Source organism: Macrosteles quadrilineatus, unplaced genomic scaffold (assembly GCF_028750875.1).
Source record: "Macrosteles quadrilineatus isolate MER2022 unplaced genomic scaffold, UCM_ALF_1.0 Scaffold_1__1_contigs__length_201487025, whole genome shotgun sequence".
Classification (NCBI taxonomy): domain Eukaryota; kingdom Metazoa; phylum Arthropoda; class Insecta; order Hemiptera; family Cicadellidae; genus Macrosteles; species Macrosteles quadrilineatus.
In genome coordinates, this window is record NW_026542594.1 from 26,988,186 (window position 1) to 27,001,985 (window position 13,800).

At 37.3% G+C, this 13,800-nt stretch overlaps 1 protein-coding gene and 1 non-coding gene across 8 annotated transcripts in view; one reads left to right on the forward strand and one right to left on the reverse strand.

Annotated features, from left to right (window-relative positions):
• The window catches only part of LOC129005593 (RNA binding protein fox-1 homolog 3), a 273,760-nt gene that overhangs the window by 192,228 nt on the left and 67,732 nt on the right, over positions 1–13,800 (reverse strand). The gene's annotated exons all lie outside the window — the stretch shown is intronic.
• Positions 1,223–1,296, forward strand: Trnai-aau (transfer RNA isoleucine (anticodon AAU)). The gene has a single exon. It is a non-coding gene; the product is annotated as a tRNA-Ile (tRNA).

A 13,800-nucleotide genomic window follows, 5' to 3' on the forward strand; every position in this document is an offset into this window, starting at 1 on the left:
AATTGAAATGCTATTGAAACATTTACTTTTCGTTTAAAAATACGATGGTTTAGCAGATATTTATTTATTCATGTACAAACAACTTTGCTAGTGTAAACAACACTTAATCCTCAACGGCGATCTGTTGCTACATGATGTACAATAGATAGTCTGGAACCTACTACTACCTGTGCAATTGAAATTTACGACAACGGCAGTGCAGAGCATACCGTGTTGCTATGTTGATCTAAATATACCATACGCCACCTCCCCTCCCCTCCCCTCACAATGCTGTGATCCGCAGTTGCATATGTCAACACTAAACTTCAAACAAACGAAGGCCTTCCTGAAATATGAAGTACTGTTTATGTTTCATCAGTCCTTCCGTTGAAAATCCCTTCATAAATTAATATATGTTCAAAAATAAGCAGAAAAAAATGAATTTAAAATATAAACAAAATTAACATGGACCATATGGGTAACAATGCTGGGGACGAAATAACAACGCGTTGTAAACAGAAAATCATAACAAATGTAAGAAATTCCAATCACATGTTTTATTTACAGCGTTGGGTGAAAATATTGAAGTCTGTACATTACTTATTTTTGGTCGAGTTTTCAACCACTGGACGACTTCTAATGCATATCAAAATACAGTCTTAGGACGGTATTTGCTTTCCATGATAACAGAATTATTTGCACAGATTCAATTAATATTATTACATAGCAAAGATATAATGGTCATTTCTCTACAACACGGCGTCGATAGGATTATTTTTGCTGTATCCAAAACATTACTTGGAAGTGTGGTATTGGACATCGAAAATAAAATGGTATCAATGAAAACTCTAAAACATATATTTTAAAGAATCTGCTCCTGCTATGATCCCAATGACACGTTTATGTGCTTGCTATTTAATTAACCAATCTAATTTAAACATGGTATAAGCTATCTAAGCTGACTCCTAGGCTATTTTAATACTAATATGTTAATAACCTATTTGGAATATTAATTTTGCTATATAAACCACCAGGGGTTCATAAATTATTTTTTTACAATTGTAAATTATGTGTGTATTTAGACAATGAATCGCGTAATTTCATACAGCGTTGGAAAAGATGCTTAGATATTTAAACTTGACCGATAGAGAAGTATTTCCTTACACGAGTTATCTGGTTTACGTTTAAATTTTAAATAATACACTGCAAGTCAATGAGGAAAAAAGTGATAATTTACTCAACTGGCCCATTAGCTCAGTTGGTTAGAGCGTCGTGCTAATAACGCGAAGGTCGTGGGTTCGATCCCCCCATGGGCCACTGACATTTTTATTTTTTACTACGACTTTTTTACCATCTATAAATAGATAGGCAAGCATGTTTCTTTAAACCCCGCTTTTTAAGCTCGTGTACTTCGTAGGGGAAAAAAATGTGAGTAAAAAAGTAAAAAAAGAAATGTGTAGAATCCCTTTATACATTAAAATAGGCTAAAAATAAGCACAAAAAGGGAATTTTTGTCATACTGCAGCAAAAAGCCGTTTTTAATGCATGCGTTGCGGGTCTAAAGTACTTAGGATTTTTACTCTCTAGGGAGTAAAAATCATTTTTAGTCTCTAGGGAGTAAAAATCAGTTGTTGTAATAAACAGCTGTAAATTTCGATTGTGGCAATCGTATCGATTGAAATTATTTATCGATTGATTTATCAGGTAATGTTTTAGCCTATCTTTGTCGATTTCTCGACATATCGATGGTATAATCATTGACTATATAACACTAGTGTTATATAACACTACACAGGATATAACCATGTGTGGATATAACACTAGAGTTATATAGTCAATGATTATACCATCGATAAGGCGAGCAATCGACAACAATTTTTTTAACTATGTTATAGAACATTAAACATTGTTGGTATAATGTTCTGTAATAGACGAAATGATTGAATCACTTACTAAACAGCTGCTTATTTGCATTAGCAGAATTGAAAACAAGCTGGAAGTCGTTTTGAGAGGTTATCTTTACATACAAATTATATCGTTTTCTAGCTTTAGCAATATGTAGTTCACCACACGGGCAAAAGTGACTTTTTAACTCTCGCTCATTTGTCGACCTCGGATTCGCCTCGATTGTAAAACTTGACCTCGGGTAAAAAAAAGTCACTTAAGGCCCTAGTGATGAAATATACTATTAACATAAAAAAATCACATGGGCCTTATGAGTCTCAATGCTGATGACGAAATAACAACTTAATATAAACAGAAATTCAAAACAAATGGAAGAAATTCCGTTTACATGTTATATTTACAGTGTGGGGTGAAAATAGATAAATCTGCACATAATGTATTTTTGGTCGAGTTTTCAACCACTGGATGACTTCTAGTATATATATTTATCAGCATTATATTTGAGGTTCAATCACCCCCCGATAAAGAACAGACCACTTGGCCTTCTTGCATTAGTTTTACAGACCAAACTTGAATAGACAAATAACTTACAAAATTTAAATAGGAACTGAAAAAAATACATGAAAGGAAATCAGCACACGAATGTCACGTAATAACTGAGATTAATAGCACATTTCTGTTCAATTGCAAATTCCAGCTAAAACAGTTTTTTTTTTCTTTACTAAAATAAAGCAAGCCTATACACATATGAGTGCAATGTTTTGAATCCTTGGGCCCAAAACCCCTTAGCAGGTCCTAATGACGTACCCGTTACGTATTATTGTTAGATCTCCTTTTACAAATTTTATATAGCCAGGCAACAATAAAGTTGCCTGAAATGTGCCACAATTTCCCCTCTCATAGGAAGTGTTTTCGTGTTGAAGAGTTTGAAGAGTTTCCATTACCTGTCATAGAAGTGCGCTGATAAACCGTCTTCCAGCCTAAAGCTTCGAGATTTTGCTCAGTTAGGGTTACCTGTTACTGTACTGATGGAGATTTACTGTTATAAGTGCAAAAAAACTTATATGAATTAATATGGTTATCGTTGCTGTTTACAGCATTGTAAGTGTTGGAATTATTAATTCTTACGATGATATGTTTTCGTTTTGGATCCCAATATTGAATCAAATTTGATATGAATTATTCGATGATAAAATTGTTGCTGCTTAACAAGCAACGAATAAAACCAGTTGTTGAAACCTGGTTGAAACAGAGTTGTACAACTTCTAAACTGAAACAAGTTATACTGTGTTATTGTGTTATACTGAACAACAGATTGCGTTACTATGGGTTTAACAATAGGAAACGGTTGCACAGCAACTTTAGTTAATTAAACAACAAATAAATAAGATATAGTTGTGTAAAAAAGTAAACAAAGCAAGTATAATCCAGAAAATCACGACCCAAGTGTTTGTATATCTCTAAACAAAACAACGACTTGGACAAGATTCCAAACTGCAAAGACAAATAAGCTATACAGGGTGTCCCATAAATAAACAGCCAAACTCTGGGGTATACTTTGGTTGAAATAAAAAAAACTATGAATGGAATTTCTTACAAAAGCACTTGGTTAAATATAATATCCACATTTTTACATGGCTATTTTTATTATTTTTATTTTTAAATCAATCATTATGAAACTTGGTACATATGTATATTTTAACGTGAAAGAGTTCTATGTTAGAAATAGTACCCAAGCAGCAGCAAAAAAACAAGATGCATTTTTTACCTAACTGAAAATGTATTGAAATTGAAATTGTGTTTTCCCGCAGAAGTGGGCGCCTATTTGTATCAATGCTACTCTAATTTTTCACGTGTTTTCACGCTGCGTTTGTGCGTGAAAACCCACTTGTGCGGCCGCAGCCTGGGTAAAAAATCACTCAACCGTAAATGAAATATTAATGCTGTAGTGCTATATGACAAACCGACGTTAAAATTTTAAATCAGGACAAACGTTCGAACTGCGCAGGACACACCTTTGTCAGGTAAAGTACGAGAGAGAACGAGAGCGAAGGAAGTCTTTTGTTTCTGGAGGGATCTTCAGCTTACCTCGGTCGAGGGTCTCAAAAATGAGGCTAATCAAGAAACAATAAGGTCTGGAATAAGAAACAGCAAGACTTACAATAGGATGCTGGGGTTTATTATGTGCAGTAAATAACAAAGTGATTGTACAGTTGCTCATAACAGGATTGACGTGTAAAATGGCGAGTTTAGTCGAATTTGAACCATTGGCTGTTATGTATTGAAATTTTAATACCATTGCTTCGAACAGCACAATGCATATCACATCATATTGTAAAATTGTAAGCTTGTTTAGGTGTTTCGTGTTGGTGACGTTGAACGTTGTAGAAGAAATGTCCCCCACACCGTTAGTGTAAATTTTTTTATTTGTGCTTTGCTGTTGTGCTGGTTATAAAACAAATGGAAGAGCTATTATTTATAATAGTTCAATTGTTTCATTTATTTAAAACAGATCTGAAATATAATAACAAGAAACAAATAGGAAACAAAAACACACTTAGGCCTACTACATACGGAACATACATTGCCTTCAGCTGATCTAAGATACGTATGACAAGTCTGTTAGGCTCAATCATCGTGCATTTACAATACGAGTTTATAAGCTCGCGTCGTTGAGGCGAACAAGCAGTTAATGGATGAGCAAAACCAACGTTATGTTTAAAAGCACTTAAGACATACGCGAGGAGGAAATGGTTGACACAACAATAGACATTTATCTTACCTCAGGCCTGAACAGTCAGTGGGGTTGAGGGGGTAAAGGTAGAGAGCGAAGTCACATGTGTTGTATGTTGTTATGGGGAGCGACGAATTCTTAACAAATTACTCGAGCTTTGTTTATTTTAGAGTGTTCATCTTTCTTGCAGGATCTGCTCTAATAATATAGGGCAAAGCTTCAGTCACCAAGGTCGCGGGTTCAAATCCCGCCAGAGCTAAGTTCCCAACCGCATAAAGTAATGACAAGGTGGGACATAAAAATAATTAGTAGATTTCTTTTAGTAAATTTCAACAATACCGTTGATTTGAACGATTATGCCCATCTTTACGTGTGCTTAGCAGTTAGCATAATCGTCTAGTCCACGATAATCCAAGGTATCGGAACCGTACCATGATGGATTAAATTGTCAGGGATTACAGATATCTATATCAGTCCTTGGTACGACTTAGCCTTCTTTCACACCAGCGCGGTGCGGCACCGTCCCGCACCGTCGATGCGGGACAACCCGCAAGGCCCTATCACACTATCAGCCCGGATCCGGGCGTTTCCAGGTTGAAACTTTGTGATTTTGGATGCATTTAATTCAAATAAATAAAAGAAAGGTTGTTGTGCGCCCCCTTGCTAAATAACATAATTGGATCGATGCCGTGTGTGTAAAAATGTCAATTCATTGTATTTTTAAAAGTTATGGTGACAGCTGTGGGGTAACGGATCTTAAACTTCTGTGGAATGTCCACGGCATAACTGATTTCAAATCTAAATACACCTCTCGCCATGTTTCAGTTGCTACAGCTTAACTAACAATGGTATGTTTTCCCAGTGCACTATAGGATTATTATTTTATAAAATAAATTATTTTATTTCAGTGCACTATAGGAGATAAAGTAATTCTGTAGTTTGATACATATGGATATTTATGCACATATTTGTAGGTGGTTTAAGCTTAAACAACACTTCATTTCCTTCCATATATTTAGAATAACATGTAAGTGCTCATTAAACCAAATGTTTTTATATTAAATAAATTTAGACAGGTTTATTAAATCGTTTGTAAAAATTTAAATATGCAAATGAAAGATGGTTTGCTGCAGTGGGGGTCTCGTCCTACACACTGGCCTTCAAACTAAACCAAAATATAATGCTTGACCAAACTAATCGGCTTTATATAAATTTCAACCTCCATACCAAAAACAACAAACTTCCCTATAAGTTAACAAGAGTACTATAAAATCAACCACACTCAACCACTATAGACGCAGACTGTCAAAAATACTGATTTATGTGCGGGTGAAACCAGCCCGTCCCGCGCAAGTGTGAAAGCGTACATAAGAGCCCATGATCTAATAACGATTCATGCGGTTTCGTCCCGCATTGGAAGTTTAGGTTCGTGCGGGTGATTTTTCAACCCGGACAGAGGTTTAGGTCTGTCCGGGTCAACCCGCACTGGTGTGAAAGCTCCCACGTGATTCAATAGTCTAAACAGATTCGTCCGGTGCGGGACGGTCCCGCACCGCGCTGGTGTGAAAGAAGGCTAAGAGAGCGTAATATGATTGAAAACTTGCGATTTGGATATTGCTTATTATCAAGACAATAGCACATGGGTATTCAGTTAATTACAATCGTAGACTAGATATTACTATGTCCCGCGCTGGAATAGTAAAATATTCAGTCAGTTTAGTGTAGGGCCTAGGCTTTGAAACAAATAACAGCTTAGTGCTGACTGGAATAAATCAAGTCATTAACAGTATATACATTCGACTTAAACTCACATTTATTATAATAATATATTATCAATTTTGGATAAGTATTTTCACAGATAAAACATTAAATATTTATTTTTATCCAACAACATACAATCAAAATATTTTCAAATAATACTTTTTTGTTTCTGTTGTTTTACCGAATAAAATGATTTGATTATGGCCTCACGGCAAGTAAAAACGTAATAAATAACAAATTAAAGAAAATGTTATTTGACAGTAATAGTGAAAAGCATTATTATTTATAGCAAAGCAAAACCCACTTGATTGTCGCCTGTTATAAAACACGACATTTGCCAATACCCTTGTGTAAAGGTCAGAACAACCCTATCAAGTGACAAAGACAAATGAACACAATTGTTTGGCGAGACTTGCAGCTTGCTACTATTAACTAAATCACTCCTTTAGATAACAGCAGCAGAGCAGAGTGCAATTAATTGCTACGTAGAATGCAGCAGTGATTATTTCTCATATGCAATCAAAAGAACATTTCGTAATATGTAAAATAAACAAGACGTTATGTTGTTGTGTATTTTATCACAATGGACAATACATTCATAATAAATGCTCATCAAGGTTAATATTGATTGCATTTGAATCAATAAATCTATTTACTATGTTGAAAAACGTAAACTTATATCATCTAGAATACTTGTTTTTGTTTTACGAAAAACGTAATAGTATTCCATCAATCGGGCATATGTGTAAAGCGACTCTTTCAAAAAGAGCTCCCGTTCACCGTTAACGAAAAATGAACAAGGGTAAAAAAATATCAGCCGGTGGCCGTGTGAACAAGAGTGTTTGTCGTTAACACCTATTATTCTATACTACCACATTACAAAACGACGAGTTTCCACATGATTTACCTTCAAATATCTCCCACAATGGCTTCCACCATGTGCGCTATTACTACGAGCAACTGTTTCCGTTAAATTCAGTTTCAGTAGATGATTGGTTACAAATTAAAATTACAGTAGTTATATATTTTTCATTTACATTTGTCTAAATTTCGACTCTGATGTAAATTATGATAATGATCACAAATCAATCTTGGCAACAATATAATAGCTTTTGACCATCGGAACTATTAATTCCTAAAAAAAATTAGGATGTATTGATAAGATATGTTTTTGCTGCATGTTTATGTATTTACATCTACGTGTTAGCCATATAATTACAAAAAATAGCCTTTTTATAAAAAATAATATACATCCCCTATTTTGTCTGTATTAATCTTACAAGGACCATCAATACGATAGAGAATATCAGATTGTAATAAGTAGCAGATTATCACACCAAGGCTGGCTGCCTCGGCACGCAAGCTAGCGTGTACACAGTAGTAACTGCTCCGCCACCGCACGCCGCACACCGCACGCCGCGGGAGAAATGGATCATATCAAAATTGGCACCCCGACTTCCATTATACCATACTCATCTACTTATAAACTTTAAATAATTGTTGATTGTGTGTATAGCTACAATATATCACCAATTAACTTGATATAATAATTGTTTATCTTACAGAGTACTGTACAATATACGGGTATAAACAACGGGTATTTTGTAGACCTATGAATCACAAGATAAGACTGAAAACTGTATTAGGTTTATTGATTTTTGTTATCAATAATGAGTATTACTTTCTTGGGTAAAGCACTCGTGGTGTCAATGCATTTTAAAGTATTCAAAAACACTTACAGGATTATAACTATTCAATATATATGCAATAATATTTGTTGGCAGAGTGTTAGTAGTTTTGATAGTAATTATGTCAGTTTGTCTACGTTACAAACCATTTGTATATCCCTAACAAAATCTAAGCTTGATATAATCTGCGATTTATTTCTGAATTAGCTGCATAATTAATATATCAATAAAAAGTGTAGCTTTATGAATTCGATTAATGTGTATACTTGTGGGATTATCGCAATTGCACAAATACTTAAGTAAAGACGTACACATATTAAAGAAAGAACTACACATTTTAAAGAAAGAAGCACCCGTACTTTTCATACACTTGACCCATCTCTTTTTGTGCTCTTTTTGTGTAGAATTCGTACTATCATTAACTTTATACTATGCTATAATCTCAACAGAGATGGCCACGATAGGTCTAGCTGTTAATTATGGAACTTCAGTCAAGAATAGTTAAATCTCTTAACCGAGTCTCCAGGGTTAAGAGTTTTCCTTCATCTATTCCTTCACTTATGAACAAAAACGAAAATATACGTTTCTTCAAAATGAACCCGATCATTATCAACAAGGGTATTTCAAGCAAAACGCGAGGAAAAATCAACGCTGAAGATTTGATACGCTTGATGAAGTGTCAATTAATGTCAAAGACAGATGTCTATTCAGTGCGATTATATGACAAGTAATGGAGGTGACAGCATTCACTGCGTTACTCAGATTTTATATACTTTATTTGTTACGTGATTTTTTTTTTTAAATCAACTGATTTACCATTGCCATACACTACTCATAGACCTACAGGTTTAAAAAACTCTAATCTTTTATTGCTTAGCATGATGATTTTACTTTATTTGACAAGATAATTAAAATTTGTTTTCCTTTTAAGGTAATGAAACGTACTTCAAAGAACATTACTTTTTAACTTCAGACTTCATTCACTCAAGGAGTGGCAGAAAACTTAATTTACTAGACACTCCACTTGAAGATTTGATTTTGTTGCTTGGACATCGACATTTTAATTTTTTAAACGACAATTTTTTTTATGAGTTTTTAGGATGGTTGTTAATTGTATCACTACAGTTACCCTGTAGTTATTACCTATTAAAGTTAACCTGTCTTCGGTTACACAACACAGTTGAGTTGTTACAAAAACGTTGGTTTATCTGTATCACTACAGTTAACCTGTCACCGGTTACACAACCACAGGACAAGTTTGTAATTGCTTTAAATCACCATCTCGTCTTACACCGGGGTTGGCAGCAACTAGGTGAGTAGTTACAAGAAGGTTGATGTTATCTGTGTCACTACAGTTACCCTGTATCCGGTTACACAACACATCACAGGACAAGTTTGTAATTGCTTTAAATCACCATCTCGTCTTACACCGGGGTTGTCAGCAACTAGGCGAGTAGTTACAAGAAGGTTGGTGTTTAGGCGAGTAGTTACAAGAAGGTTGGTGTTATCTGTATGTATCACAACAGTTATCCTGTCTCCGGTTACACAACACATCACAGCACAAGTTTGTAATTGCTTCACATCACCATCTCGTCTTACAACGGGGTTGTCAGCAACTAGGCGAGTAGTTACAAGAAGGTTGGTGTTTAGGCGAGTAGTTACAAGAAGGTTGGTGTTATCTGTATGTATCACAACAGTTACCCTGTCTCCGGTTACACAACACATCACAGGACAAGTTTGTAATTGCTTTAAATCACCATCTCGTCTTACACCGGGGTTGTCAGCAACTAGGCGAGTAGTTACAAGAAGGTTGGTGTTTAGGCGAGTAGTTACAAGAAGGTTGGTGTTATCTGTATGTATCACAACAGTTACCCTGTATCCGGTTACACAACACATCACAGGACAAGTTTGTAATTGCTTTAAATCACCATCTCGTCTTACACCGGGGTTGTCAGCAACTAGGCGAGTAGTTACAAGAAGGTTGGTGTTTAGGCGAGTAGTTACAAGAAGGTTGGTGTTATCTGTATGTATCACAACAGTTATCCTGTCTCCGGTTACACAACACATCACAGGACAAGTTTGTAATTGCTTTAAATCACCATCTCGTCTTACAACGGGGTTGTCAGCAACTAGGCGAGTAGTTACAAGAAGGTTGGTGTTTAGGCGAGTAGTTACAAGAAGGTTGGTGTTATCTGTATGTATCACAACAGTTATCCTTTCTCCGGTTACACAACACATCACAGCACAAGTTTGTAATTGCTTTAAATCACCATCTCGTCTTACAACGGGGTTGTCAGCAACTAGGCGAGTAGTTACAAGAAGGTTGGTGTTTAGGCGAGTAGTTACAAGAAGGTTGGTGTTATCTGTATGTATCACAACAGTTACCCTGTATCCGGTTACACAACACATCACAGGACAAGTTTGTAATTGCTTTAAATCACCATCTCGTCTTACACCGGGGTTGTCAGCAACTAGGCGAGTAGTTACAAGAAGGTTGGTGTTTAGGCGAGTAGTTACAAGAAGGTTGGTGTTATCTGTATGTATCACAACAGTTATCCTGTCTCCGGTTACACAACACATCACAGCACAAGTTTGTAATTGCTTCACATCACCATCTCGTCTTACAACGGGGTTGTCAGCAACTAGGCGAGTAGTTACAAGAAGGTTGGTGTTTAGGCGAGTAGTTACAAGAAGGTTGGTGTTATCTGTATGTATCACAACAGTTACCCTGTCTCCGGTTACACAACACATTACAACACAAGTTTGTAATTGCTTCACATCACCATCTCGTCTTACACCGGGGTTGTCAGCAACTAGGTGAGTAGTTACAAGAAGGTTGGTGTTATCTGTAGCACAACAGTTACCCTGTATCCGGTTACACAACACACCACAGGACAAGTTTGTAATTGCTTCATATTACCGTCTCGTCTTACACCGGGGTTGTCAGCAACTAGGCGAGTAGTTACAAGAAGGTTGGTGTTATCTGTAGCACAACAGTTACCCTGTATCCGGTTACACAACACACCACAGGACAAGTTTGTAATTGCTTCATATTACCATCTCGTCTTACACCGGGGTTGTCAGCAACTAGGTGAGTAGTTACAAGAAGGTTGGTGTTATCTGTAGCACAACAGTTACCCTGTCTCCGGTTACACAACACATCACAGGACAAGTTTGTAATTGCTTTAAATCACCATCTCGTCTTACACCGGGGTTGTCAGCAACTAGGCGAGTAGTTACAAGAAGGTTGCTGTTATCTGGATCACAACAGTTACCCTGTATCCGGTTACACAACACATCACAGGACAAGTTTGTAATTGCTTTAAATAACCATCTCGTCTTATACCGGGGTTGTCAGCAACTAGGTGAGTAGTTACAAGAAGGTTGATGTTATCTGTAGCACAACAGTTACCCTGTATCCGGTTACAGAACACACCACAGGACAAGTTTGTAATTGCTTCATATTACCGTCTCGTCTTTTACCGGGGTTGTCAGCCACTAGGTGAGTAGTTACAAGAAGGTTGGTGTTATCTGTAGCACAACAGTTACCCTGTCTCCGGTTACACAACACATCACAGGACAAGTTTGTAATTGCTTCATATTACCATCTCGTCTTACACCGGGGTTGTCAGCAACTAGGTGAGTAGTTACAAGAAGGTTGGTGTTATCTGTAGCACAACAGTTACCCTGTATCCGGTTACAGAACACACCACAGGACAAGTTTGTAATTGCTTCATATTACCGTCTCGTCTTTTACCGGGGTTGTCAGCCACTAGGTGAGTAGTTACAAGAAGGTTGGTGTTATCTGTAGCACAACAGTTACCCTGTCTCCGGTTACACAACACATCACAGGACAAGTTTGTAATTGCTTCACATCACCATCTCGTCTTACACCGGGGTTGTCAGCAACTAGGCGAGTAGTTACAAGAAGGTTGCTGTTATCTGGATCACAACAGTTACCCTGTATCCGGTTACACAACACATCACAGGACAAGTTTGTAATTGCTTCATATTACCGTCTCGTCTTACACCGGGGTTGTCAGCAACTAGGCGAGTAGTTACAAGAAGGTTGATGTTATCTGTATCACTACAGTTACCCTGTATCCGGTTACACAACACATCACAGGACAAGTTTGTAATTGCTTTAAATAACCATCTCGTCTTACACCGGGGTTGGCAGCAACTAGGTGAGTAGTTACAAGAAGGTTGATGTTATCTGTGTCACTACAGTTACCCTGTATCCGGTTACACAACACATCACAGGACAAGTTTGTAATTGCTTCATATTACCGTCTCGTCTTACACCGGGGTTGTCAGCAACTAGGCGAGTAGTTACAAGAAGGTTGATGTTATCTGTATCACTACAGTTACCCTGTATCCGGTTACACAACACATCACAGGACAAGTTTGTAATTGCTTTAAATAACCATCTCGTCTTACACCGGGGTTGGCAGCAACTAGGTGAGTAGTTACAAGAAGGTTGATGTTATCTGTGTCACTACAGTTACCCTGTATCCGGTTACACAACACATCACAGGACAAGTTTGTAATTGCTTTAAATCACCATCTCGTCTTACACCGGGGTTGTCAGCAACTAGGTGAGTAGTTACAAGAAGGTTGATGTTATCTGTGTCACTACAGTTACCCTGTATCCGGTTACACAACACATCACATGACAAGTTTTGATTGCTTTAAATCACCATCTCGTCTTACACCGGGGTTGTCAGCAACTAGGTGAGTAGTTACAAGAAGGTTGATGTTATCTGTATCACAACAGTTACCCTGTATCCGGTTACACAACACATCACAGGACAAGTTTGTAATTGCTTCATATTACCGTCTCGTCTTACACCGGGGTTGTCAGCAACTAGGCGAGTAGTTACAAGAAGGTTGATGTTATCTGTATCACTACAGTTACCCTGTCTCCGGTTACACAACACATCACAGGACAAGTTTGTAATTGCTTTAAATCACCATCTCGTCTTACACCGGGGTTGTCAGCAACTAGGTGAGTAGTTACAAGAAGGTTGATGTTATCTGTGTCACTACAGTTACCCTGTATCCGGTTACACAACACATCACATGACAAGTTTTGATTGCTTTAAATCACCATCTCGTCTTACACCGGGGTTGTCAGCAACTAGGTGAGTAGTTACAAGAAGGTTGATGTTATCTGTATCACTACAGTTACCCTGTCTCCGGTTACACAACACATCACATAACAAGTTTGTAATTGCTTTAAATCACCATCTCGTCTTACACCGGGGTTGTCAGCAACTAGGTGAGTAGTTACAAGAAGGTTGATGTTATCTGCATCACTGCAGTTACACTGTCTCCGGTTACACAACACATCAGAGGACAATTTTGTAATTGCTTTAAATCACCATCTCGTCTTACACCGGGGTTTTCAGCAACTAGGTGAGTAGTTACAAGAAGGTTGGTGTTATCTGTGTCACTACAGTTACCCTGTCTCCGGTTACACAACACATCACAGCACAAGTTTGTAATTGCTTCCCATCACCATCTCGTCTTACACCGGGGTTGTCAGCAACTAGGCGAGTAGTTACAAGAAGGTTGATGTTATCTGTATCACTACAGTTACCCTGTCTCCGGTTACACAACACATCACAGCACAAGTTTGTAATTGCTTCCCATCACCATCTCGTCTTACACCGGGGTTGTCAGCAACTAGGCGAGTAGTTACAAGAAGGTTGCTGTTATCTGGATCACTAC